The following is a 27,170-nucleotide window of genomic DNA, read 5'->3' as shown; positions in this document are numbered from 1 at the left end:
CCAGGCCAGATGTGTAGGTCTTCCCAGCCAATCCACAGATACATAAACAAGAAGGCGTGTTTATTATTGTAAAGCACAGAGGTTTTGTGCATGTTTTTAAGCAGCATTATTGTGGCCATAGATTACCAATCAAAAGCTTAACAACAATCCTACAGGGTAGACATGACTTTTTTTGTTTAAATGTCAACCAATATGAAAGCAGAAGAGGTTAAACGATTTGGCCAAGATCTCACATTACACATTCGATTGGAACCCAGGGATATCTAATTCCATGGTTTTAATTCTATAATTTACGGATTAATTTTCCTTAGATCCTTGATACTTATTCTTTATTGACTAGTGACTTTTAGTGGATAATTTGATCATGTTGTCTTCCTCCTTAAGGTACTATATCTTGTTTAAATTTTATGTTTGCAGAGCCTGGAGTTTTGTAATTAAGTAAATATTAAGGATATGGAACATAAAGTAGAGAGAATGTATCAGAAAAAGCTACAGATAAAATACACTAAAGGAAAGACACGTAAGTACATATTTTTACCGTAAGGGAGAGAAGACAGGTGAGGCTTGGGGTGGAGTGACCTGTACAGTGAGCCCATAAGGGGATTGCTGGTTTCCTAGGTAGCTTGAGCATGATGCATGCATAGATCTTTGTGGTTCAGGATTATTATTATTATTATTATTATTATGATGTTTTGAGATGGAGTCTTGCTCTGTTGCCCCTCAGCCTCCCAAGTAGCTGGGACTACAGGCGCCCACTTTGCATAGATCTTGCATAGATCTTTGTGGTTCAGGATTATTATTATTATTATTATTATTATTATTATTATTATGTTTTGAGATGGAGTCTTGCTCTGTTGCCCCTCAGCCTCCCAAGTAGCTGGGACTACAGGCGCCCACTTTGCATAGATCTTGCATAGATCTTTGTGGTTCAGGATTATTATTATTAATTATTATTATTATTATGTTTTGAGATGGAGTCTTGCTCTGTTGCCCCTCAGCCTCCCAAGTAGCTGGGACTACAGGCGCCCACCACCATGCCTGGCTAATTTTTTTTTTTTTTTTTGTATTTTTAGTAGAGATGGGTTTCACCATGTTAGCCAGGATGGTCTTGATCTCTTGACCTCATTATCCGCCCGCCTCGGCCTCAGGATTTTAGAACTTATTTTTAGAAAAACTGAATCTCTGATTTGCTTTGTCTATTTTTTGAAAGATGTAATCATAGATGAGTTGGATGGGTGTGGCTTATGGAATCAGTTTCATGCATTCATTTAAAGCCATACCCTATAAACTACTGCTGCCAGAGTGAAGACCTGGTATCTAGATTCAATCAGGGGTTCTCTGCCCTATTTATCCAGCTGGATTTGAAAATCAAAGCAAACTACATGTAAGGGTGAGGCCAGTCAGAAAGACTGGACTTTCTGAGGTGCCAGGGTTTATACATTTGCCCCATCATTGTGATAGGGAGAGATGGTCCTCATTCCCATTAGTGTTAATGGAGCCAATCATATGAATCCACCACATATCAATGTGTATTCTCTCATGTTTTGATATCTTAATGCACAAAATTACATCTCAAGGGAAAGGCTTGTCTCCTCTTAAGTGCTCTAAATTCCCATTAATACTAATGGAACAAAGATACATGCACTCACTGATGCTCAGAAAAGTGGGCAAAATATAGGAGATGATTAGGTTTTAGGAGTGCTGTAAGAGATTCACGGAAGCTGCAGGGATTGTCTAAAATGATCCATCTTTTCAGGCTTATTTAAGCAATTTCATTATACAGAGCCAATTTTTTTTCTCAGAATCATCAACAGATAATTGGCCACATTCTGCTCTCCAGGAGGAAGAAGTTGAGTCAATATATGTTTGAGAACACCCTAATATCCTTTGGGACGTTGGGTGTATTTATAAAAAGGAGAGTGGAGAGTGTTCTAGAAGAACCCCAGATTTTTCCAAGAGAGCACACAGAGGTAGGTCAGCCCAGAGGAAGGAGGAGAAGCAGAGAGTGTGGGGGCTTCTTTTAGTGGGTTTCTCCAGGCAGCAGGAAGAACTGACACAATCTCTGCAGGCTGCTCTGTGCTGGAGAAGTGCAGTGTGAGCTAGTAAACTGCCCATTATTCCTCTGCCTGCACTTTCTTTTAAAAGATGCTGTTTTAACTTATAGGATATGCAAGATAAGCAATGCTGGCCTTACCCTACCCCTTCACTTTGTAGAGAGGGTAACTGATGCAGGTTCTTGTATGGTCTGAAGTTATTAAAGAGATAAAATTATACAACTTAGAGATAAGGCTATGTGAGCAGAATACAAATGGACTTGAGAATAAGCCAACCTTTATTTGACCTCTCAACAAGTTTGGCTGGTTTTTCTCCTATTGAATTAGAATTGTGTCCTTTTAGCAATCTTCGGTAGTTTAAAGAAGAGGCTTGTCTGGATCAGCCACACCTGCAGGCAGCCTCAGATCATCACTCGTTGGTGGGATTGGAGAGGTGCTGGGAGGGTTCCCTAAGTGAAGTGATTTAAATCCAGGGACCATAGTGTCCAAAACTCTTATCAGAATTAGTTTTTGGCTGAAGCCTTACTTTTTTGAGTGTGTTTTAAATGTAGAACAAAAGAATGTTGTGAGAAATAAAATATCATTACATCCTGTTATTAATACCTTTGACAGAATAATTTCACCAGAAAGTACCTGGACATAATTCAGAGGACAAGGGTGCTTCAAGGGGAGGAGAAAGTGAAGAGAAGAAATAGAAGATAGAAAGAAATCAAGATAAGCTTTGCCTACAGTGTCTTTACAGACTTTGAGAGGGTGGAAAGAGTAAATGTAACATGGAGCTGGGTGCACACATGGGAGGTATGCTTCCTATACACTGTCTTCCTTACCTTTTTAAGGGTGAGTGTTACAGATCTACTCTGATATCCTGATAAAAGCTACAGACCTTCTTGTCAAAAAAAAAAATGCATACACACACACACACATACTTGGTTTCAGGGAATTTGGGGTGTTCACAGGTTCCTTGATGTCCATTCACAGACCCCACTTCAGGAAAACAGCCTAACATGTAGAAGAGTTCAAGATCAGAACTAGGATGGTAAGGGATATTACATTAAAAAGAACAATGGTCTTGGGTCTCTTATTTCTAACAATCTCATAGGGAATAAGAAGATTTTGGTAAAAGTGAACATTTATTGAAGATTTTTGCACTTTCACTGATATGTAATGTTTATACATATTTCTGGGCTACATGTCATATTTTGTTACATATATAAAATGTGTAATGATCAAGTTACAGTATTAGGGTATCTATCACCTTGTGTATTTATCATTTCTATGTGTTGGAAACATTTCAAGTCCTCTCTTCTAACTGTTTTGAAATATACAATACATTGTTGTTAATTATAGCCACCCTACTCTGCTATTAAATATTAAAACTTATTCCTCCTATCTAACTGTATGTATATGCTCATTAACCAATCTCTCATCATTCCCACACCCTGCTACTTGAACCGTCCCAGTCTCTGGTATCTACTATTCTATTCTCTACCTCCATAAGATCAACTTTTTTTTTTTTTTTTTTTTTTTTTTTTTTTTTTTTTTTTTTTTTATCTCCTACATATGAATGAGAACTTACAATATTTGTCTTTCTGTACCTGGCTTATTTCACTTAACATAATGACCTGCAATTCCAACCATGTAGTTGCATATGAGATGATTTTATTTGTTCATGTTTTTACTTTTCTAGTTCTTTGAGATATATTGTTAAAGTTTTTATCTGAAATCTTTTTTTTTTTTTTTCTTTTGAGACGGAGTCTCGCTCTGTCCCCCAGGCTGGAGTGCAGTGGCGCGATCTCAGCTCACTGCAAGCTCCGTCTCCTGGGTTCACGCCATTCTCCTGCCTCAGCCTCCCGAGTAGCTGGGACTACAGGCGCCCGCCACCTCACCCGGCTAGTTTTTTGTATTTTTAGTAGAGACGGGGTTTCACCGTGGTCTCGATCTCCTGACCTTGTGATCCGCCCGCCTCGGCCTCCCAAAGTGCTGGGATTACAGGCGTGAGCCACCGCGCCCGGCTATCTGAAATCTTTCTGCTTTTTAAATATGAGCCTTTTTTGCTACAAACTTCCTTCTTAACACTGCCTTTGCTGTATCTCATTGGTTTTAGTATGTTGTATTTCAATCTTCACTGGTTTCAAGAAACTTTTTCATTCTCTCCTTAATTTCTTCCTTGACCCAATGTCATTCAGGAACATGGTGATAAATTTCTATGTATTTATACTATTTCTAAAGTTCCTCTTGTTATTTATTCCATTGCACTCTGACAAGATATCTGAAATAATTTCAATTTTAAAAAAATGTTGGGATTTCTTTGTGTCCTAACATATGGTCTGTCCTGAAGAATATTCCATATGCTGATGAGAAGAATGTGTGTTCTGTAGCTGTTTGATGAGATGTTCTGTAAATGTCTGTTAGGTTCATTTAATCTCAAGTGAAATTTAATCCATTTTTTGTTGTTATTAATTTTCTGTCTAGATGATCTGTCTATTGCTGACTGTGGAGTGTTGAAGTCCACAACTACTATCATGTTGAAGTCTATCTATCCCTTTAATCTAATAATATTTGCTTTGTCTGTCTGTGTGCTCCAATGTTGCTGCATATATGTTTAGAATTGTTATATCCTCTTGCTGAATCAATACTACTATCATTACATAATGACCTTCTTTTTTTTAATGTAAAGTCTGTTTTATCTGATATAAGTGTAGCTAGTCCTGCTTGCTGTTGGTTTCCATTTGCATGAAATATCTTTTTCCATTTCTTTACTTTCAGTCTATGTATCTCTTCATAGGTAAGGTGAGTTTGTTATAGACAGCATACAGTTGTGTCTTGTTTTCTTTTTAAATTTATTCAGCCAGTTTATATATTTTAAATGGAAAGTTTAATCAATTTACATTCAGGGTTACTATTGATATCTGAGCATTTATTTCCATCATTTTATTAATTGATTTCTGGTTGTCTTCTATATTCTTGTTTCTTTTCTCTCTTATGGTTTATCATTGTGGTTTTGTGGTTTTCTGTACACTGGTTATATTCAAGTTATTTCTCTTCCTCATTTATGCACTTGCTCTACCAATGGGTTTTATACTTCTGTGTGTTTACATGATGGTAGATATTATTCCTTTCACTTCCAGGTGTAGAACTTTCTTAAGCATTTCTTATGGGACCAGTCAAGTGGTCATGAATTTCCTCAGGTTTTACTTGTTTGGAAAAGGCTTAATTTCTCCTTCATTTATAGAGAATAACCTTGCTGAGTATAGTGTCCGTCACTGACACGTTTTTTTTTTTTTTCTTTCAGCACTGTAAATCTATCATCTTATTGTCTCTTGACCTACAAAGTTTCTTCTGAGAAATCAGCTGTTAGTCTGATGGGTGTTCACTCAGTAATGACTAGATGCTCTTCTTTTGCTGTTTTTAGAATTATGTCTTAACCTTTGACTTTTGACAGGTTGACTTTAATGGGTCATAGAGAAGATTTTTTGAATTTTATCTATTTAGGGATCTCTGGGCTTTCCCATATCTAGATGTCTGTATTTCTTGATAGACTTGGGAAATTTTCAGCTATTGTTTTGTTAAATAGGGGTTTTTTTACCCCCTTTGATTTTGTCTGAACTTTCTAAGACACCAAATAGTGAATATTTGGTCTCTTTATGGTGTCCGATATGTAATGTAGGCTTTGCTCTTTATTATTTTTTATTTATTTTTGTTTGTGTTTTTCAAAATTTTCAAGTTCTGAAATTTCTTCTTCTGCTTGATCTAGTCTATTGTCGAAGTTCTCACATTTGCTTTTCAATTTATTCAATAAATTATTCAATTCCAGTTTTTCTATTCGGTTCTTTTACATACATATCTCTTTGGTGAATTTCTCATTAATATCTTGAATTGTTTTTCTGATTTCTTTGCATTATTTGTGTTCTCTTGTATCTCACTAAGCTTCTTTAATGTCATTGTTTTGATGTTTTTCTGGCGTTTCATAAGTTTATTTTTATTAACATCAGCTGTTGAAGAATTATTGTGTTTGGGGGGAGGTGCCGTAATTCCCTGCCTTTTCATGTTTTTTGTGCCCTTACTTTGATATGTGTACCTCTGGTGTAACAGACACTTCTTCCAAATGTTCGTATTTGCTTTCATATATTATGATATTTTTCCCTGAAGATCTCTGTATGGCGGTGTTTGGTTAGGTCAGTTTGGCTGTGAATCTGGGTACTTGCCATACTGTAGTCTCCATATAATTTATTTTGCTGTAAACAGTATTAGTAGTATCTGTGATTTCCTCACTGGCCTGGAGTATGGTTGCTAGTAAAGGCCGTAGTGAAGTTTTATCAGGGATGGGGATACCCATAAGGGCTGGTTCTTGGGCCCCAGTGGTGGAAGCAGTGGGCGAAGCATGCCTGTCCTTGGGCCCCAGAGCAGCATATGCTGACACCAGTATTAGTGGATCCAGAAAGGCCAAATCTCAGGCCTTTGGGCAGCCTACTCAGGTTTTGGCTGTAGCAGTGGAGGGCTGGGGTTTGGGTGGATCCTTAGACCCTGGGAAACAATGGCGGTAGTGGGACAATCCTCTGGCTCCCAAGCAGTTTATGCTAATATTGGTGGTATCTGCAATGGGCTGGGCAGGCCAGTTCCCAGGCCTCAGGTGGTGTGTGCCTCAGGTAGGAGGAAGTTCTTCAGATGTTAGCAAATACTGATTCCTCAAACAAATATACTTGATTTGAAGTGGGTGGCAGCTGTGGGAGTAGTAACAGTTTAAGTGGACTCATCCTCTGGCCCCTGAGAATAGTACTCAGGGACCAACCAGTGGTGGATGGAGCAATGCAGTCTCTAGGATGCCAAATAGTATGCTTGGGTGCAGGAGAGATAAAATCAGAATGAGTCGGCCTGTCTCAGCATCCCCCCCCAACCAAAGCTGTGCATGTGGGCACTGGCTGTGGTGGGCAGGGGTAGGGTGATCCCAGCCACCCCAGCAGAGTGCTCAGTGGGGATGGCAGTGACTGTGCTATGGCCTTGCTAGTGGGGAGGGCAGGGTTGCTTTCAGTTGCAGCAGCTGTAGGCTGGGGGCTGGGTACCACTCACTTTGGCTCTGGGTGGTAGATGTAGGTATGGGAGCCTGTCCTCAGGATGCTTTTAAATGCTCAGCAGCCTCTCTGCTGGGAGTATAGGATCGTTGCTAACAAGTCATGCTTCAGCCTTGGTGGCAGCAGCCAGCAGTGGTGGTGGCTGTGGGTGGGGGATGTTAATGGGACCCCAGGGATATGGAGATGCAGGTGCTGTTTGGCCATCTGAGGCAGGCCAGGCTTCCAAAATGGTGCTGTGTTGTAGCTACGTAGGACTTTGGACATGTGTGGGACCCACTGTGAGCTCCCTCCATGAGCAATGCTGTCTCAGTCTCCAGGAAGCTTCCTATGTTAGTCTCAGGGCCTGTGGAGGTCAAGTGGCTCTGCAGTAGCTAAGATTGGAGAATCTGGAGAATCCCTAATGAGAACATGGGTCACTGGGGGTCTCTCTTTTATCTGTTTTCGGCATGGGAAGCCTCCCTAGGCTCCAAGCCAGCTCCAGATGAGCAGGCTGCCTTACTTCCCTCTCCTTCTTGGCCTTATGTGTTTCCTGTCATTTCTAGGTTGAATTCCAGCGTTCTGTCTTAGCTAATCTATTCAAAGTGTGATTACCTATTTGCTAATTTGGTTTTACTTTGTGGAGGAAGCAAGTACCACATGCCTCTACTCAGGCATCTTGAAGCCCCTTTCTGAATGGACATTCTTGGGGCTCATGGAAATACTAAAATTTGCTGATACAAATTGCAGTGGTATGTGTTCCAAGTGTTGCATAAATAAATAAGTGTGAGAAAGAATGAATTTTAAGTTGGTAGACCTATATAGTCATGTGCACAGAATGGTTTTGCATATTATTTAAGCATTCTGTCCTACCCCTTTATTGAGCTCTCTCTCTCTCTCTCTCTCTGTCTCAGACTTCTTCCATAGGTGTAGTGGTACTATATATTGGAATCAGGAAAGAATTAAGCAGGAAAGAATTAATAGAGCCTTAGCAGCATTCCATCATTGAGACACCAACTACTTCTCTTTGTTTACCAGCCTCTTAATTGCTGTGGTTTCCTAACAAAAGCCTACCATGTTGGAATAGTGCCCTATTCCAGAATATCTATCATTCTTGTTCCTAATTTTTTTTTTACCAGCAAATAACACACTCAGTATTATATTTATAGGGGCAGGAACAGCAGGCAACTATTTTTAAAGCTTTTGAAAAACAAAATGCAAACACTGAATTTCATGGGATTCAGAAGGAAAAAAGACAACTTTTTCATATGGGGTATACTGATTACTTTTAATAACTGTTAACTGTTACATATTGGGAGAAAATTCTTCAAATGTAAACAAATGCTGATTCCTCAATCAAATATGTGCGTCCTTGAGCTTGCAAGACACAGATGACTATGCCCTCAATTACTGGAGGATAAACTTGTCTTGTTTTAGCTCCATATTTACTAAAGAAAACATAAAATTCCCTTGGTAAACATGAGTAAGTAACACAGAATTGCATCTTACTTGCTTTATTTATTTATTTTTTATTTTACAAGTCATTATTTGAAGTTGAATGGAGGCAGTTAAGGCAAATCCTGAACTGCAGTTATATTTGTACTTAAACCAGATGAGTCTTCCTCTGGAATATTAAAGCATTGTTTCCAGTGGTACCCACAGGTCCACTTTAAAGCTCTCTTACGACGAGTCCCATCATTTCGGCCTGACCATTTACCTGAAGTGATAGAGAGGGGTACAACTGAGATAAGAACCCTGTCCACAAATTCATTATTCTGAACTGTGTTTACAAATGGCTGTGTCTGACAGTCCACTTTGTAAATGACTGCTGCAGAGCTGATTGTTCCTGTGGCTGTGAGAAGTGAAATGAGGGGTCCTTGACTATATCTAATTTGTGAAGGTATTGAATTATTTCTCTGTAAAATTTTCCCCATTCAATATGAACTCTTTACCAAGGACACTTAATCACATCTCATGGAGAAACAGGGACCTCCTGTAGGTTACACTTAATTGCCTGGCATGGATCATCCTCATTTATCCTCTTTTCAGCATCACTGCAAACTCTTGGTTGCTAAACATAATGTTATCCAATGCTCATGGGCAAGGATTTCCCAGATGCAATTCTGGAAGATAGGCTGTCTAAGAAAACAAGATACTCATTTTCTTAAATTCCAAGGCACTTTTCATAAGAAAGAAAATTAAGAAAATATGATTAGATAATCAAGTTCACCATATTTTATCTTATTAGTCACTCTCTCCTTCCTTGGCTTCTGATGTGAAAAAATGACAGATGATGAATAGTAAGCCAGAGGATTTGATTAGTAGGTAGATATGGATTATGAATACCTAGAGGTGGGTTATAAACATCTGATGATTATAACAGAAAATGATCTGCTAGCCTTCATCAGATCTCCTTCAGGCATCACCTTTCAATTTTACATTTCATAAACAGTAGTTGAGAGTGCAGGAGAAGATGCTAATCAAAGGTCTATAATACTATAAACCTGGTGTTACCAATTACAAATAGACTTAGCCATAGATAAAAGTCTCCAAAGAGATTGTGGCAAATATGATTGAAGCGTGTTATACCAAACAGGGCTATAGGTGTGTATATAATGAAGTACCTACTGTAAGTCACACTGTTTCTGGATAATAAAAAACTGATGGTTTGATGGCTTACATCCTCTTATGCATTTTGTGCCTGTGCTCAGATCCAGTGCTGTGACCCAGTGGTAAGAAGACGTGTATGTTCAAGCTATTGCACTTATGCTGGCCCCATGTCAAAATGCCACACTTCTGATATTTTTCCCATGGTATTCTCTCTAGTAAATTATTGATATTAGAAGGTGGTCTGGATCACAGAGAAGACACTGAATAATCATCTTCAACATACAAACTAAATGACATTTCAGAAAATCAGACATTAAAATTGGAAACTTGTGAATTCAACTGACTCAGGACCAAGACTGCAGCAGAAACATCTAAGCTGATAATTTGTCATCTGTCTTTGTTTATTGTGGCAATTGTGCCACTGAATACCCTCCTTTCTAACTTTCTGCTTTGATCTAGTGAGAAGAAATGATATTTGAATTGAATCTAAAGTAGAGACTATTAGGTTCTAAATTATATTCTGAGAGGTTGTATTAGTCCATTCCTATGCTGCTATAAAGAACTGCCCAAGACCGGGTAATTTAAAAAGGAAAGAGGTTTAAGTGACCCAATGTTCCACAGGGCTGGGGAGGCCTCAGGAAACTTACAGTCATGGCAGAAGGGGAAGCAAACAAGTCCTTCTTCACATGGTGACAAGAAGTGGTGCCACACAAAGGGGAAAAAGTCCCATATAAAACCATCAGATCTTGAGAGAACTCACTCACTATTATGAGAACAGCATGGGGGTAACCACTCCTATGATTCAATTACCTCCCACTGGGTCCCTTCCACCACATGTGGGGATTATGGGAATTACAATTCAAGATGAGATTTGGATGGGGACACAGTCAAACCATATAATTCCACCCCTGGCTCCTCCCAGATCTCATGTCCTCACATTTCAAAGTACAATCATGCCTTTCCAACAGTCCCCCAAAGTCTTAATTCATTCCAGCATTAACCCAAAAGTCCAAGTCCAAAGTCTCATCTGAGACAGGGCAGGTCTCTTCCACCTATGAGCCTGTAAAATCAAAAGCAAGTAGTTATTTCCTAGATACAATGGGGGTACAGGCATTAAGTAAACACACCCATTTCAAATGGGAGAAATTGGCCAAAATGAAGGGGCTCTAGGCCCCATGCAAGTTCAGGATCCAATAGGGCAGTCATTAAGACTTAAAGTTCCAAAATAATCTCCTTTGACTTCATGACTCACATTCAGGTCATGCTGATGCAAGAGGGGGACTCCCATAGCCTTGGGCAGCTCTGACTCTGTGGCTTTGCCCTCCCAGCTGCTTTCACGGGCTGTCATTGAGTGTCTGTGACTTTTGCAGGTGCACAGTACAAGCTTTTGGTGGGTCTACCATTCCGGGGTCTGGAGGACAGTGGCACTCTTCTCACAGCTCCACTAGTCAGTGCCCTATTGGAGACTCTGTGTCGGGGATCACACTCCACATTTCCCTTCTGCACTGCCTTAGAAGAGGTTCTCCAGGAGTTCTCTGCCTCTGCAGCAAACTTCTGCCTAGACATCCTTTGAAATCTAGGTGGAGGTTCACAAACCCCATTTGTTAACTTCTGTGCACCCACAGGCTCAACACCATGTGTAAGCCACCAAGGCTCAGGGCTTGCACCCTCTGAAGCAATAGCTTGACCTCTACACTGGCCCCTTTGAGCCATGGCTGGGATGCAATGCACCAAGTCCCAAGGCTGCACAAAGCAGCAAGCCCTGGGTTTGTCCCAGGAAACCATATTTTCCTCCTAGGCCTCTGGACCTGAGAAGGGCTGCTGCAAAGGTCTCTGACATGCCCTGGAGATATTTTTCCCATTGTCTTGGTGATTAACATTAGGCTCCTTGTCACTAATGTAAATTTCTGCAGCAGGCTTGAATTTCTCTTCAGAAAATGGGTTTTTATTTTCTATTGCATTGTCAGGCTGGAAACTTTCCAAACTTTAATGCTCTGCTTCCTCTTGAATGCTTTGCCACTTAGATATTTCTTCCACCAGATATCCTAAATCATCTCTCTCAACCTCAAAGTTCCACAGATCTCTAGGAAAGGGACAAAAAGTTGCCAGTCCCTTTGGTAAGCATAGCAAGAATCACCTTTATTCCAGTTTCCAACAAGTCCCTCGTCTCCATCTGAGACCACCTTAGTCTGGAATTCATTGTTCATGTGACTATTAGCATTTTGGTCAAAGCCATTCAAGAAGTCTCTAGGAAGCTCCAAACTTTCCCACATCGTCCTGTCTTCTTCTGAGGACTCCAAACTGTTCCCACCTCTGCCTGTTACCTAGTTCCAAAGTTGCTTCCACATTTCCGGGTATCTTTATTACATCAGTGCCCCACTACTCAGTACCAGTTTACCGTATTAGTCGATTCTCACACTGCCCGAGGCTGGGTAATTTACAAAGGAAAGAGGTTTAACCTACTTACAGTTCCACAGGGCTGGGGAAACCTCAGGAAACTTACAATCATGGTGGAAGGGGAAGCAAACATGTCCTTCTTCACCTGGTGGCAGAGGGAGAAGCACTGAGCAAAGGGGCAAAAACCCCTCATAAAACCATTAGATCTCATGACAACTCACTTGCTATGACAAGAACAGCATGAGCCTCCATGATTCAATTACCTCTCACTGGGTCCCTCCCACAACGTGTGGGGATTATGAGAACTATAATTTAGGATGAGATTTGGGTGGGGACACAACAAAACCATATCAGGGATTCACCAGTGAGTAAAGTTCACAGTGGAGCTTGGGGAATCAATGCATGCCACTTTTTTCTTTTAGAATCCAATTTTTCTAGTCATTATTATTGCAGCCCAAATTTGTTACTGTATTTTAGGACCTTGTAAATCTTGCTTAGCATTTATTAGTCAAGGTAGGTAGATTAAATTGTGAAAGCAAACTATCCTGAGATTTTAATGTGTAAATATAGCAAAAGTATACTTCTTGCTTATGTGATGTCCACTGATTGTCAAGACCACCCCTGCCCCACAAAGTAATTATCCTCTGTAGAGCAACTTGTTATTCTAGGTCAGTAGGGTGCTGTAACTATTAGAACCATGTGGGCTCCTATTCAATCAAGTGAGGGAAGAAAAACTGGAGAAATGTGTGTGGGCTTTTCACGGCTAAGCTTGACATTGTACTCATCTCCATCCATTGGCCAGAACTAGTCAAAAATCTCCACTACAGCAAAAGGGGCAAGGGTGTTTAGTCTTCTTAATCTTCTGCAATCAGATTTGGGTGAGTACAAGGAGTAACTAATGACATTTATAATATCAAAGTAACACTGTAACTCAAGCTAGAAAAATATCTAGCTTTCAGCTTTTAATTCTGTTTCCTCTTATTATAATCCCTTGATGCTACATTGCCACAAAAGAAGAAAGAAAAAGAACTGCATTTCCTTTTGTTTGTGATAAACAGGAGGGCACAATGGCTGGTGTTTCCAGGTCATGATTTATTTGTTCAGCCCGAGCCACTGCAATGCTGCATTCTTCTAGGACACTCGGCAACACAGCAGGCCTTTTAAAGAATCCCAACTGGCCCCCACGCTGAATAGAAAAGAAGGGAAAAGTATCATCCCAGCTAGCTTTTACTGAAATGAAAATCTGCTCAAACCAAAAATAGAACTCTCACAGGGACTGTCTTTTAAAAAGAACGGCAGGGCTCAGTAGTTCTATGTGACATATGTTGAATCATTTAAAATTTTTTTCCCTCCACATAGTTTAGTCAGAAACTAAATGGCTCTGAGATAGGAAAAAATAATGAACTTTAACTCAAAAAGACATTTCAGAAATTTCAGACCAGGGCAGCCAAGGTATTTGTCAGCCCAAGCTGTTTTCCTTTATCCCCTCTTGCTCTTGGAATATAAGTTTCTACAACTCTATTGAATGACAATCCTATAATATCTTACTCTATTATTGTCCCCCATCTCTCCTGACGCATGCAGTTATCCTCTCTGGAAATGCATATCTAACATTTTCTATCTGTTCTTCCTATCTATAGGACATTCAAGGTCTTCTTTCAAAGCTCTCAGCTCCCCAAGGCTTTCTGTGCATGAGCTTTATGTTGTGCAATTATCACTTTATAAAATACCGTCCTTTTCTCCAGGAGCTCCTCTATGTGGTTGAGAGCTTAATCACACACTGGTTTATGCAACAAACGTTGGAATTATGTCAGTCATGTCCTCCCAGAGAGGTTGAATAGCCCTTGACATACCTTTCCTCTATTGAACTCAATAACACCAAGTTGATGTTGCAGACTGGGATCTCAGTAGCTATTTGTTGGTTGATTGTACCCTACTTATTCAAACTGGGGTAATGTGACTTTTCTGAGACATGGAGTATATATCAATATGCTCTTTGATCATCCCTGATGACGTGATCTCATCTATCCACTTCCAAATGACTGCTGGGGCTGAGTCCCTTTTGGAGCCAAGGAGTAAGCCATACATTGTGCTGTTCCTGCCCCTGATGGTGTTGAGAACCCATTGTATTGCTTTCCCTGGAACACTGGAGAGATCTGTAGATAGGATTATCATTCCTAATTCTTTACTCATTCCTAAAATATGGTTATATGTTTTTGTGCTCCTTTACCATATGATTTTCCCTCACAGTAGAGCAGGCAGAATATGTATGTACCCTCATCCTGTCCATTGTGAGCTCATGTAACTTCCTTTGGCCAATGGAGCATTAGCACATGTACCCTAGGCAGGGACCTTATGCTTGTAGTTTGGCCTCTTTTGCTCTATTATCTTAAGAAGGAGCTACCTTTGGTGTTTATTTGGCCTCAAAATGATCAAAACACATGGAGCAGACTTGACTGTGATCAGCAGCTAAGAATCCATCGTAGCCCACCTGACCCAGGTAAGCCCAGTCAATACTAGCAAAGCCATGAGTAATTTTTAGAATAGAGTAAGAGAAAAAAGGATTTGAGAAAAAACACTGAGTTTTGGGAATAAGGAGATTGTTACACAAAATTATCACAGTAAAAATCTTACAAAAAAATAGATTCTGTAGTGTGACATACAGGGTAGGTAGGCCTCAAAGACAAACTGATCATAAAAGAGTAGTTGCTGGTTTGGGGGAGGAAGTAGGGAAAACGCTGGAAGAAACCGGTGTGTTCTTACTGGAAAGACATTGGACAATAAAAGAACACAACTTCAGGCAGATGATCAGGTGGGGTGGCTGCCCTTTTGGGACTGACACTTCTGGTGACAATCTTCCCTATTTGCAGAAATTCTCTTTTCTGCCACACTGGCAGATTGTGCTGCCTTTCAGACCTCAAGATTCTAATATGATGTAAAGATAAGTAGTACAGTGTAGGGGTTAAGAGAACAAGCTCTAGAGCCCAGCTGTCTGGGTTTTAATCTTGGCTTTGCCACTTTACTGACTTCCTGACCTTGGCACTTGTCATGTCTTCGTTTTCTTATCCAGAAAATGGGGCTTGTAATAGAATATACCTCATAAAATCATTGTGAGGATTAAATGTTTTAATATGCATAAGTACTTAGAATGGGGACAGGAACTTAGTAAGTTTTCAGTAAGTCGCAGCTATTATTACTATCATCATTGTTTAACCAAAATTTAGGGCACAGAAGCCCCTAGTACTCTGCTGGGTATCCTGTAAGAAATTCAGATGAATGTAAACATGGCCGCTGACCTAAAGAAATGTATAATCTAAAATTTGTTGATTTTGTATTCTATGACCTTACAGAATTTTTAAATTAGTTCTGATAGGGGTGTGTGTGTGTGTGTGTGTGTGTGTGTGTGTGATTTGTAGGGATTTCTACATATAGGATAATGTCTTCTATGAACAGAGATAGCTTTACTGCTTTTTAAATTTAGATATCTTTTTTGCCAAATTGCTCTGGCTAGGATTTTTAGTATTTTGTTGAGTAGAAGTGATCAGCATGGGCATTCTTGTCTTGCTCCTGATCTTTGAACTTTTCACCATTGAATATGATGTGAATTGTGGGCTTTTCATTTTTGGTTATTATTATATTAAGGTATTTTTCTTCTATTTCTAGTTTGTTGAGAGTTTTAACCATGAAATTGTGTTATATTTCACTAAATGCTTTCTTACATTTATTGAGATGATCCTATGTTTTTAATCCTTTATTCTGTAATGTGGTGTATCTCATTAATTGATTTTCATCTGTTGAAACATCTTTGCATTCCAAGGATCAGTCTCATTTGGCTGTGGTGTATGATCTTTCTAATGTGCTGTTGGATTTAGTTTGCTAATATTTTGTTGAGAATTTTTGCATCCATATTCAACAGTGTTATGGCCTTTAGTTTTATTTTACTATGGCATTTTTTTGGCTTTGGTAAAAGGAGACTGGTGGCCTCATAAAATGAGTTTGAAAGTATTCCTTCTTTTTCAATTGTTTGAAGAATTTGAGAATAATTGGCATTAATTCATCTTTAAGTGTTTGGTAGAATTCAACAGTGAAGTCATCTGGTCCTGGGCTTTCCTTTCACTGCTGTAAATAACTTTTGATATGAAAATATACAAAAATGCTGTAGAAAGAGCACAATGAACACCCAGATTTATCTACTGCTAGCATTCTGATCTATTTGTTTATAAATACGTACACATAAATGTAACTTTTGTAAACCATTAGGAAGTGGGTTGCATACATCATGGCTCTTTACTTTTAGATTCTTAAGTGTGTATTTCCTAAGGAAAAGAATATTTTCTTACATAACCAGAATCACTTGTGGATTTCAGTACATTTATAAAGCAACTTTCCTTCCAGTATGTGATTCAGTCTAGGATTACAGATTTCATGTAATTGCCATGTCTCTTTACTTTTCTTCAATCTGGAAGTATTCCTCAGCCTTTGTTTTCAGTTCTAACATTGACATTTTTAAATACAACCCTCACCTTATAATGAAATATGCCTCATTTGGGGATTCCTTAGAATTCCTCAGGACTACATTAAAGTTGTACATTCTCATCTAGAATATTGCATGGGGATTATAATGCCCTTGTCAAGATATCATATTCCGAGGCATACAATGTCTATCTGCCCCTCATTAGTGATATAGATTTTGATGTTACAGCCAGTGTCGTCCAAGTTATTCCCCACCAAATGTTGATTCAATTTCTGCATGGTAGAGTTAGGATGTTTCCTTTTCAATCAATAAAAGAGTCTGTCGAAGACACTTAAGATCTCCCAACTATCTATCTTCTCATCAAAATTTCTTCATTAATTTAGCATCCTTTGATGATCCTTACCTGATTCAATCTTTGCTATAATGGTTGAAAAATAAAGATTTTTCCAACTCCAGCTCATCAGCCGTATCTACTAGTCAGTAATCAGCATTTTATTTAAGCAAGAGCCCTCCTTCTCTCCTGTATATTTATTGACTTGTCTAGCTATTTTTGATACAGGTTCATGAATTACCATCCTTCAATACTTTGATGTGCATATTGTCCTCTATGCAGCTGGCAAGAGCTCCTTCAACCTAGCTCCCATGTCCTTGGTCCTTTTGGCATAACTGTATATGTGTGTGCACGCACACACACATGCTTTTTTCTTTCTTTTGAGTTTCATTTTTATTTTTTAAACTTTCTGGTATAACAAAGAACTCTGGACAGACTGTTTCCTTTGGCCTTGTAACAGAAACTCACAAGCTCATGAAGTGATCAACTTCAGAACTACTGCCTTCATTAATTCTTTGTTATAAGCAACTAAGCTATGACCTCAACCCTTACTGAAATTTGCTTATCAGCCACACAGCTTATCTAAAAGTCCTTTCCCTTAGAAATGGCCTTGGTTGTTTCAGAATTTCAGTCCTGAAGCCTGACCATATTCTTATTCAGTGCTCATTCTACTTCTGGGCTCAGGTGTTTCCTGCAATTTGAGATTGATAGATGGTTAAGCTAATATGCTACCAGGCAAAAAAGATTATGTATGAGTCACAAATTCACACAAGAATATATTTTCACCATGGTGCTCTGTGGGATAAAGAAAAGTTGGGGTTAGAAATGGAAGATGTTCCGAGGCAGGAGAGTCACTTGAACACGGCAAGCGGAGGTTGCAGTGAGCCGAGATCGCGCCACTGCACTCCAGCCTGGGCGACAGAGCGAGACTCCATCTCAAAAAAAAAAAAAAAAAAAAAAAAAAAAAAAGAAATGGAAGATGTTATGGAGAGCTCACACTTCTTGCGGAAACCTTCTTGCTATCTCTAAGATCTTTGCCCAAGATGCCCCCTTTAGAGAGGTGAGTTGGAACGATGTCTCTTTCAGCTCATCAGCTCATCCCTGGAGGAGAAAACAGAGGACAATTAAAGATTTGACAAGTCACCAAAACATTCTTTCTTTGAAATACCCTAAGATACAGTTATCTAAGATTAATATCAAAACCCGTATGTGGTGAGCACTGTTGTTGTCTTACCCATATCTCTCTTTTTTTTTTTTTTTTTTTTTGAGGCGGAGTCTCGCTCTGTCGCCCAGGCTGGAGTGCATTGGCCAGATCTCGGCTCACTGCAAGCTCCGCCTCCCGGGTTTACGCCATTCTCCTGCCTCAGCCTCCCGAGTAGCTGGGACTACAGGCGCCCGCCACCTCGCCCGGCTAGTTTTTTGTATTTTTTAGTAGAGACGGGGTTTCACTGTGTTAGCCAGGATGGTCTCGATCTCCTGACCTCGTGATCCGCCCGTCTCGGCCTCCCAAAGTGCTGGGATTACAGGCTTGAGCCACCGCGCCCGGCCACCCATATCTCTTGTACCAGGACAGTACCCCGATACTTAGCTGCTATGAATGTCGGCAGCTAAAAGGTTACAGCTGCTCCCTTCTGTAGAGAATTGTTCTCAGCTAAAGGGAGCTCCATGCCCAGGAGGCTAAGCTCATTTCCCACTTGGCCTCAGGGTAACATGAAGCCAGGGGTACAGATGCTGATCCCTTTACCTCAGGGCCCAACTCTGGTGCAATCGTGCTCCATGGATCCCCAGGGAATCAGGGTTAAGCTAGACTTCAGAGACGCCCAGTCTTGCTTAGCTAGTTCCCTTCTCCCATCTACTTCTTTCCCTCCCTTAGAGATCTCCCAATTGCACTCTCAATAAATTATATGTCATGGGACTGAAATTCCCGTCTGAGGCCCTGTGTCTAGGGAACCCAATCTACATATGTCAGAATAATCTGGGAAACATTTAAAGTTATAAATAATCTCATATGTAAGTGATTTTTAAAATAAGCGGAAATGAATATCTTTGACATGAATCATTTGAAAAAAGGAAAAATAATATTTTAAACCAGCCTGTAATATGCTAGTACTAATATTCTTTTAAAAGCATCACCATCTCCCAGTTGTATTAGTTGGAAGTCCCAAAGCCATCTCTGACATTTTTCCCTCTGACCTGCTTTGAACCAGATGCAACCTTTGACTGCAGAATTGCTCACTTCTGCAGCCCACTTAACACTGCCAGTCAAGAACATCATGACCTCTCCCTAACATGTCCTCCTTGCTGTTATTTCTCCTCCTTTCTTCCCCTCCTCTATTCCCTACCACATCTGTCATGCAGGTCATGCTCTGCATCCGGCAAAACCCACACTGGTATCAGCTGGTCTCTCTAGCTTCCTTCTGGTCCACTGGCCTCCTTGTACCATTTGCTCTCCCCATATTCAGAATAATCTCTGACAGTGTTCTGCATATTCTTATCTCTCGTGTCTTTGAACTTGCTTCCCCCCCGCCACCCACTTAAAATGTTTCCTCTCCACCTTCCCTGCTTCTTGAAATCCTATGAAAATTCAGTTCAAATGCTTGTGTCTCCATGAAGCCTTCCAAGATTCCCCGAATAAAAACCAGTTTCTCTTTCTCCCATATTTCCTCTGGCTTTTATTTGTTTCTCCACAAGGCTCTTCCCATATTCTACTTGTCAGTTTATCACCAGTGAATGCATCTCATTTCTGCACTGTGCCATAAGTGCTTGAGGAAAGTGATTGTATCTTATGCCTTTCTAGTTCTATCTCTTCAGTTCAGCCCCCTTCTGACCTTTTAAGCTTGGTCAGCTTACCTAGGTCCTGCGTGGTTCATTAAAAATAAGAGCAGAAAATAATGTCTGTCCTAGATAATGCCTCAAATCATTCCTTATTGACATGTGACCCCCTGCTTCTTGCTTTTCTGTCTTTATGCTCACCGTTGCCTTTTCTGCTTCTTGCCCATTTAAATTTAGTGACCATTACTACTCATCCCTTTGAACTTTTATATTTGGTTTATAGTTTGGCTCTGGGCTCAAACCATTTGGTGTCCCCTGCAGCCTTGGGTGAGAGTTGCTTTCCCAAAGCACATACATATGTGTATTCTAGAGCCCATGGGAACACTCAGCCCTGTTTGCTTTCAACGAGCACTCGGTCTATCAATATAATTTCATTTCCAGCATCCTTTGAGGAAATCAGAAAGGTGACAGCTTATCTACTGTTAGCTCCCCTGCAGCTCTCCACTCCAGGTAAGGCAACCACTCCTAGGCTTTCCCTTGAGTTTTTTGGTCAGTTGCCTGGCCAGGAGAAACAGGCTCCAGCCCCTCACGCCATTCTACTCTCCCTCTCCCCCTTTCCTGTAGTTGCCATCAATCTTCCTACTGTGCATATGAGAAGTCATTTCTATCCTATTAAGCACTGGCTACTGAGAACTCTGTGGTTGCAGATGACAGAATATGTAGTTCATGTGGTGTCAACAAAATGGGGAACTTATTTGTTCTTATAATTTAAACTTCCAGGGTATGTCTGACCTTAAGTGCTGTAAGACTCAGCTGTAGTAACAGCATTTTCATGAATCTGTGCCTTTTCATCCCTTGACAGTAAGTAATTTTTCTCTGTATAAGATTTAATCTCAGAAAGGCTATTCCACGCAGTAGTGATCTGGCCTCCAACAGATCGGGATTTATACTGTATTAATTCGGTCACTCGGGAAGAAACAGAGTTCCATCTTCACAAATATGAGCCTGAATCACTGGACTCTTTGGGGTCGTGGGTCCAAATTATTGAACCGAGCACCTGGGCTGGGGAAGTAGAATACTCTGATTGCACTCGTCTGAGTCCTAGTTCATCTCTGGAATTCAGAGGTGAGGTTGATTTCACTCAAACCATATAGACTGACATTGGGGAAGAGACTATTCTTCAAAAGGAAAGTAAATATAAGCTTCAGAAGAAGGGGAGATGGATATTGGTGTCTCAAGTGATATACGTCTACTATATTCCTTTTCATCTGTGCTTTCCCATGAGATAAGCAGCTACGAGAGGCCTAAAGATCAAAGAATTTCTTATAGGTAAAGTCATTGGACTGGACCGTGGCTCAATGAGACTTTCTGATAAATTGAAAGGTTAAGCCAATTGATATTTACAACTTCTTTTATATACAAATTACATATTTCCCAACGGGTCCGAATATTTTATTTACTTTTTTCAAATGTTAATTTGCTTTTCATCTCTGCTTTTTTTGTTTGTTTGTTCTCTATTCCCTCCTCTAATCATTTAACCATGCCGTCTGAATTTTCTTTCCTCAAGGATTTTTACAAGACTGAAAGAAGTTTCTTGAAATGTAGAGCCTTTACTCTTCTTTGTAAAATCCTAAGGGAACATTTCTAAGTGTCCTGGAGAGGGTGGAGAGAGATGAACAAGTCTAAGGGAGAAGCTAGAGAGCAGACATTTCCCCAGCCTGGTAAGCTGCTGAAGAGCTTGGAGCATATTCAGCCTTCTTGATCAAGGAAATAGTAGAACACTGTTTGAGGAGAACCTATGTTGTATCAGACATACTACTAAGTCTTTTATGTATGTAATTCGATTATTCAATTCATCAGAACAATTCTTCAGGAAAAACGGTCTCAATACCATTTTACAGACAAGGAGCTAACTATAGACTTAGGCAATTTGAGGCATACAGTTGAGACCAAGTAGGATTTGACTCTAGGCATGTTGGGATCTTGAACCCATAGCCTTTCTGTTGTTACACTATGGGTTAGTCCAAGAAAAGGTCGTTTACCCATGCTTTTCTATGTTTCCAGTGAAAAGGAAACTGGAAGTCACAAAGAACCAACGAGTTGGTCTACAAATAGGTTTTACAACCAATTAGAGGGAGGCTGTCCCCCAGTGTGTGGACCCTGGCTCACCAAACTTCAAGCTGTTATCTTTTGCCAGTGTTTGGTATGTTCGCATCCTGGTTCATACCTTTAGTTTTGTTTCCTCCCTACAAGCTCAGGATTCATGGAAGTTCTCATAGAGAGTGATGGGAGTCATGGTCCGGAGACCAAAAATATCAGTGAAAGACTTTCGGAGGTTCCAGTTTTCTTTAATTGCACTTACACAGGCCTTTGCTCTTTGACAGAAAAATGTCTATTAAATTTTCTCTTTCCAGTTTAATTCCTTCTTTTTTTTTTTTTTTTTTTTTGAGACGGAGTCTTGCTCTGTCGCCCAGGCTGCAGTGCAGCGGCATGATTTCAGCTCACTGCAACCTCTGCCTCCAGGATTCAAGGAATGCTGCCTCAGCCTCCTGAGTACCTGGGATTACAGGCACCCGCCACGCCACCACACCCGGCTAATTTTTGTATTTTTAGTAGAGACAATGTTTTACCATGTTGGCCAGGCTGGTCTTGAATTCCTGACCTCGTGATCCGCCTGCTTCAGCCTCCTAAAGCGCTGGGATTACTGGCGTGAGCCACCGCACCAGGCCTACCTAATTGCTTTTAAAACTGCTTTCCATTTGGTCTGAATTGACTCCTAAGTGGTTCTTTGTAAGTGAAAGTGTCTTATAAGTTTCAAAACACTATGAAAATGTTAGTTGTAGCTGTGTCAGTAATTGATATTTAAAGACAGAAAAAAATTCATTTTGACTGTCTCTCTCTTCTTAAATTTGAGGAGCTCTGAACTCTGACATCTAATTATTCTCATAATTATAGCTAGAGAGAGGGAGAATTAAAACTAAAATTCAAGCAATTACATGTACAAGGGCAAAAGTTGTTATTATGTTAAAACGCACAGTCCATTGTAATTTTTTACTTAAGATGGTTGTAAAAGAAAGCATCTGAGGTGCAGGAAGTGGGAGCAAGGCCTATACATTAAAATGTTGACCTCAAAGACCCATGAATGCATTTTTAATTTTTTCTGCCCCAAATAGATATCTTAGATAAAAGTATTATGTGTGAGACATGAGGTAATCTTGTAGCTTTATAGAAAGACAAAAATTTCTCTCTAATAAATATTTCTAGATTTTTGAGTATTCATTTATTATACACCTATATCTTAGGTATGTTTATTATAAGCCTAAAAATATCTTTTCATTCCACAAATGCCAACGAGACTAGAATTTCTCATTAGAACCAGCCAAACTGAGGATAGAATTAAAACAAGTGGAATCTTATTAGCAATTGGTGATTTTTAAAAAAGAATACACACATTCTTCATGGAAAGGAAACTACCTCTCCCAGTCCTGCTGTGGATAATGTTCTGTTTATTGACTTGCTTGTTTCTTTACCCACAGCTTACTGCATCTATGTTTTAATTTTTTTAACTTTTTCTTTTGAAACTATTGCAAGTTCACAGGAAGCTGCAAAGAAATCAAAGGGAGGCCCTGTGAAATCTTTACCCATCATCCTCTAATGTAAACATCTTTCATAACTACAGTACTATTGTCAAAACCAGGAAATCAATATTGGCACAATACACAACGCTTATTTGGATTTCACCCGTTGTACATGCAATAGTGTGTGTATGTGTGTGTGTATCTCTATGCAATTTTATGCCAAGCATAGCTATGTAACCCCCACCATCATCAAAATAACAGAAGAACTTTTATCACCATGGGGCTCCCTAATGCTGCCCCTTTACAGCCATGCCCACCTTCTCCTCACAGGGTTTACCCCTGTTAACCACTAACCTGTTCACTATCACTCTAACTATGCCATTTCAGGAATGCTATATAAATGGAATCATGCAGCATATACTTCTTTCATACTGGTAATTTTCATTCAGCATAATTTCCTTGAGGTTTATGCAAGTTGTTGTGTATATTAATAGTATTCCTTTTTATTCCTAGTGCTGTTCTATGGAACGAATGTACCGCGATTTGTTTAGCCATTTGCTCCTTGAAGGACTTATAAATGTAGAAATTTATTTAGCAATTTCTATGTATATTTAGTTGAGTGGCTAATGAATATTAGACATAAGCTGGTTGGTTATGAAACAGGGTCTGATCACCAGGAGTGTTGGTTTTAAACAAAGTAGTCATAAGAATGAGGCAGCCATCTAGGTAACCTCCTGCTAGAAGGTGTGGCCATGGAATTCTTCTTGGATCTTGAAGATGCTGCTAAGAAGAGTGAAATCAGAACCAGGTCCCAGATTTGAGACATCAGATTTAAACCTCAGTCCCCCAAATTATAGAATGGCAATAGATTACTTCCGTACTTTTCCAACATTAATGTGCATATGAATCACTTAAAGATCTTGAGAAAATGCAGATTCTAACTCCGAAGGCCTGAAAGGGCCTGAGATTTTGCCATTCTATCAAACTCCCAGATGGTACTGATGCTGCTGGTCCACAGAACTCTCTTTATGACAAAATAATAGCTGAGATTCCCCTATCACTTAAAATACTTTTCCTGGCTTTCTTTAGACAGGATTAGAGGCTAAGCAATCAAAGTGCTGGGGATAGAAGATTACCTGGCAGGAATTCAGGGACTCAGGATATGTCATTGAGAGAACTGGGAGGCTAGAGTAGCAGCCAGTCCTGCCTCCTTATGGGCTCACCTGGGGTTGTCATATGGGAACTGTGGATCGCTTCTCCAGGACCAGAGCTTTGGCCCTTGTGAGCAGCCATGGCAAAGAGCATGTCTGGTGGGACTTGGTGAGTCTCTGCAGTACCCAGGTCTTAAATACAGTAAATATCCTAAATGAACCCCTGGGAGCCCACTTAAGAAGGCTTACTAGGAACATGAAGGACAATAAGGAGTGAGTAATGGACTAGGCTGCTGTGTAGGCTCAGTGATGTGGAGGCTTGGGTCAATGATGCTGAGCCGTTGATAGCACTGCGTGTGTGTAGCGTTGGCAGTGGAAGAATTTTCCTCTTCTTATTTCATTTTGCTTCCATGCCAGAAAGTGGTTAGATTTATTCTAGGTACTTCCAACAGAACTTAAGTAATTAGTCCCAATAAGTTGGAAATTTGAGTCAAAAATAAGAAGAGTTTTGACAATTATTGCTGACTGTCAACATTCCAGGTTGACTCATGAAGTGATGTCATTCTGGTGTGAGGCACAAAGCAAGAGGGTGCTCTATTGGATCTATACAATGATCAAGTGGGAAGACAGTCAGCCAGTTCTTTCTGTGAGGAGCCAGACAGTAAGTAAGTCAGTCAGGCCATGTGGTCTCTGTTACAATTACTCAGCTCAGCAGTTATAGCACAAATGCAGCCTCATAGAGAATATGTAAATGAACATGCATGGCTATGTTCCAATAAAACATTATCTATGGACAAGAAAATTTAAATTTTATAACTTTCATGTGTCATGGAATACTGTTCATCTTTTGTTGTTTTGTTAAGCTATTTAAAAAATGAAAACCATCCGTAGCTCATAGACCATTAAGAAACATCCGGCAGGCCACTGTGGGCTTGTAAGTTCTCAGTTTGCCAGCCGCTGGCCTAGATAAACCTCCAGATATTAAGAGTTTGGAGGAGTGAGGATTCTGTCCTTGCTTGACATCCTCTGAGAAGTGGCTTCCTCCAGCTGAGAAAGAAGGACTCACCTTCCCCAGGTAAATCCTGCTGAAATGTGTTTCAGAGAGAGATGGCTGTTTCATGGAATCTCACCAGGCCAGAAGATTCAATGGTGTTTGCTGCTTGCTGTGGGAACTAGGATCTGGGCTGCCCACGGTTTGTCTCTCTCAGACTCCAAGCAATAGATTCAGCCCAGGTTCCGTATCCTCTGTCCCAGGGGGTTTTCCTCCTTTCATCCGACTTCCTCTGTGGAGAAGGCTGATGTGCCTGTAACAACAGCCCTTCAGAATAATCCCTGGCTTTGTTACGACTTTCTGAGGTTGAACTTTGTGGTGCTTTCGGTTATTGTGACTGGCTGTTAATGCTTTCCGTGGTTCTTGGATGAGCGTCTTAGAGCAACAACCCTGTGCTTTCTGCTGCAGACATCAACATGTACCCCTATCTGATAATCAGTATTAGGGGTTACTACAAACACAATCATTCCCTGGGTGGATAATTAAAGTGAATCTATTCCCGGCTGAATGCTGTCTTTTGTCTTTACCTTTCCACTGCCTTTATCTCATCAGTGAAGTATCTTAGATCAGACCAAGGGGGCAGAAAATGTTTTGATCTCTGTTCACAGAAGAAGAAATGAAAAAAGCAAGGGGTTGAGAAATTTTTGTAAGGTCACTGAGCAAGTCCCTGACTGAGCTGGAATGAACATACACAAGCATAAAATTCTGAACCTCATCAGTCCTTCTGCTATATATATATACTCCTGATTCTCTTCAGAAATACATTTCAATGTCTTAGAATTAAATGACTGCATTTCCAGGTGTAGAACTTGTATTTCAAGAACAAGATGGGGATTATAAAATACTAACCAGCAAAAAAATGGCTGGCTTCACAGAGAATTGATAATCGGTTGGTAGTAAATAATGTGCTGTAGGTGAATAATGCATCAAGAATAGTACTAATAGAAAAAGACTAAATTTATGTATACTGTGCAGGAAAGACAGGATTCAGAATTTAAAAGACCTTCAGTTCAATTAGATTCAACCAACTGAGCTGATCAAGAATTGAAGCAGACTTAGCATGTATTGGATTATAATAGCCATTCAAGGCTTAAGAACGAAGTTTTATAAGAAAGTTAAAATATCTAATTGCTTAAGTAATTCTAACAAAATCAGGAAAAGAAAGGAATTACAAAACATAATATTAATATAATACATATTACATGAAACATATTTTTGAAAATGCTTAATTACTGACTTTATGAACTAAATGTTTATGTCTCCCCAAAATTCATATGTTGAGGTCTTAGTTTTCAATAAAATAGTATTAGAGGGTGGGGACTTTGGACGATAATTAGGTCATGAAGGTGAACCTTTCACGAATGGAATTAGTGCCCTTATCAGAAGCCAGGTAGCTAGCTAGCTGTCTTACCTCCAAGTGAGGATTCAACAAGAAGTTAGCAGTCTGCTTTCCAGAAGGCCTTCACCAGATCTCAGATGTGAGCCTCCAGAACTCTGAGAAATAAATTCAAATAAAACCCAATTTCTCTTGTTTATACTGGTCGATGACATTTTATTATAGCAGCCCGAATGGACCAACTTATAAGTAACAGAAGAAAGCCCATGAAGTACAATTTATAGAAGAAACACAATAGTAAAAAAAAAAAAAAAAAAAAAAAAAAAATCGAGCTTAAAAAAGATCTCCCAACTAAAATGAAAAATCACTTT

The sequence above is a fragment of the Macaca fascicularis genome, chromosome 10 (assembly GCF_037993035.2).
Source record: "Macaca fascicularis isolate 582-1 chromosome 10, T2T-MFA8v1.1".
NCBI classification, from domain to species: domain Eukaryota; kingdom Metazoa; phylum Chordata; class Mammalia; order Primates; family Cercopithecidae; genus Macaca; species Macaca fascicularis.
Note: the sequence above shows the minus strand (reverse complement) of the source record.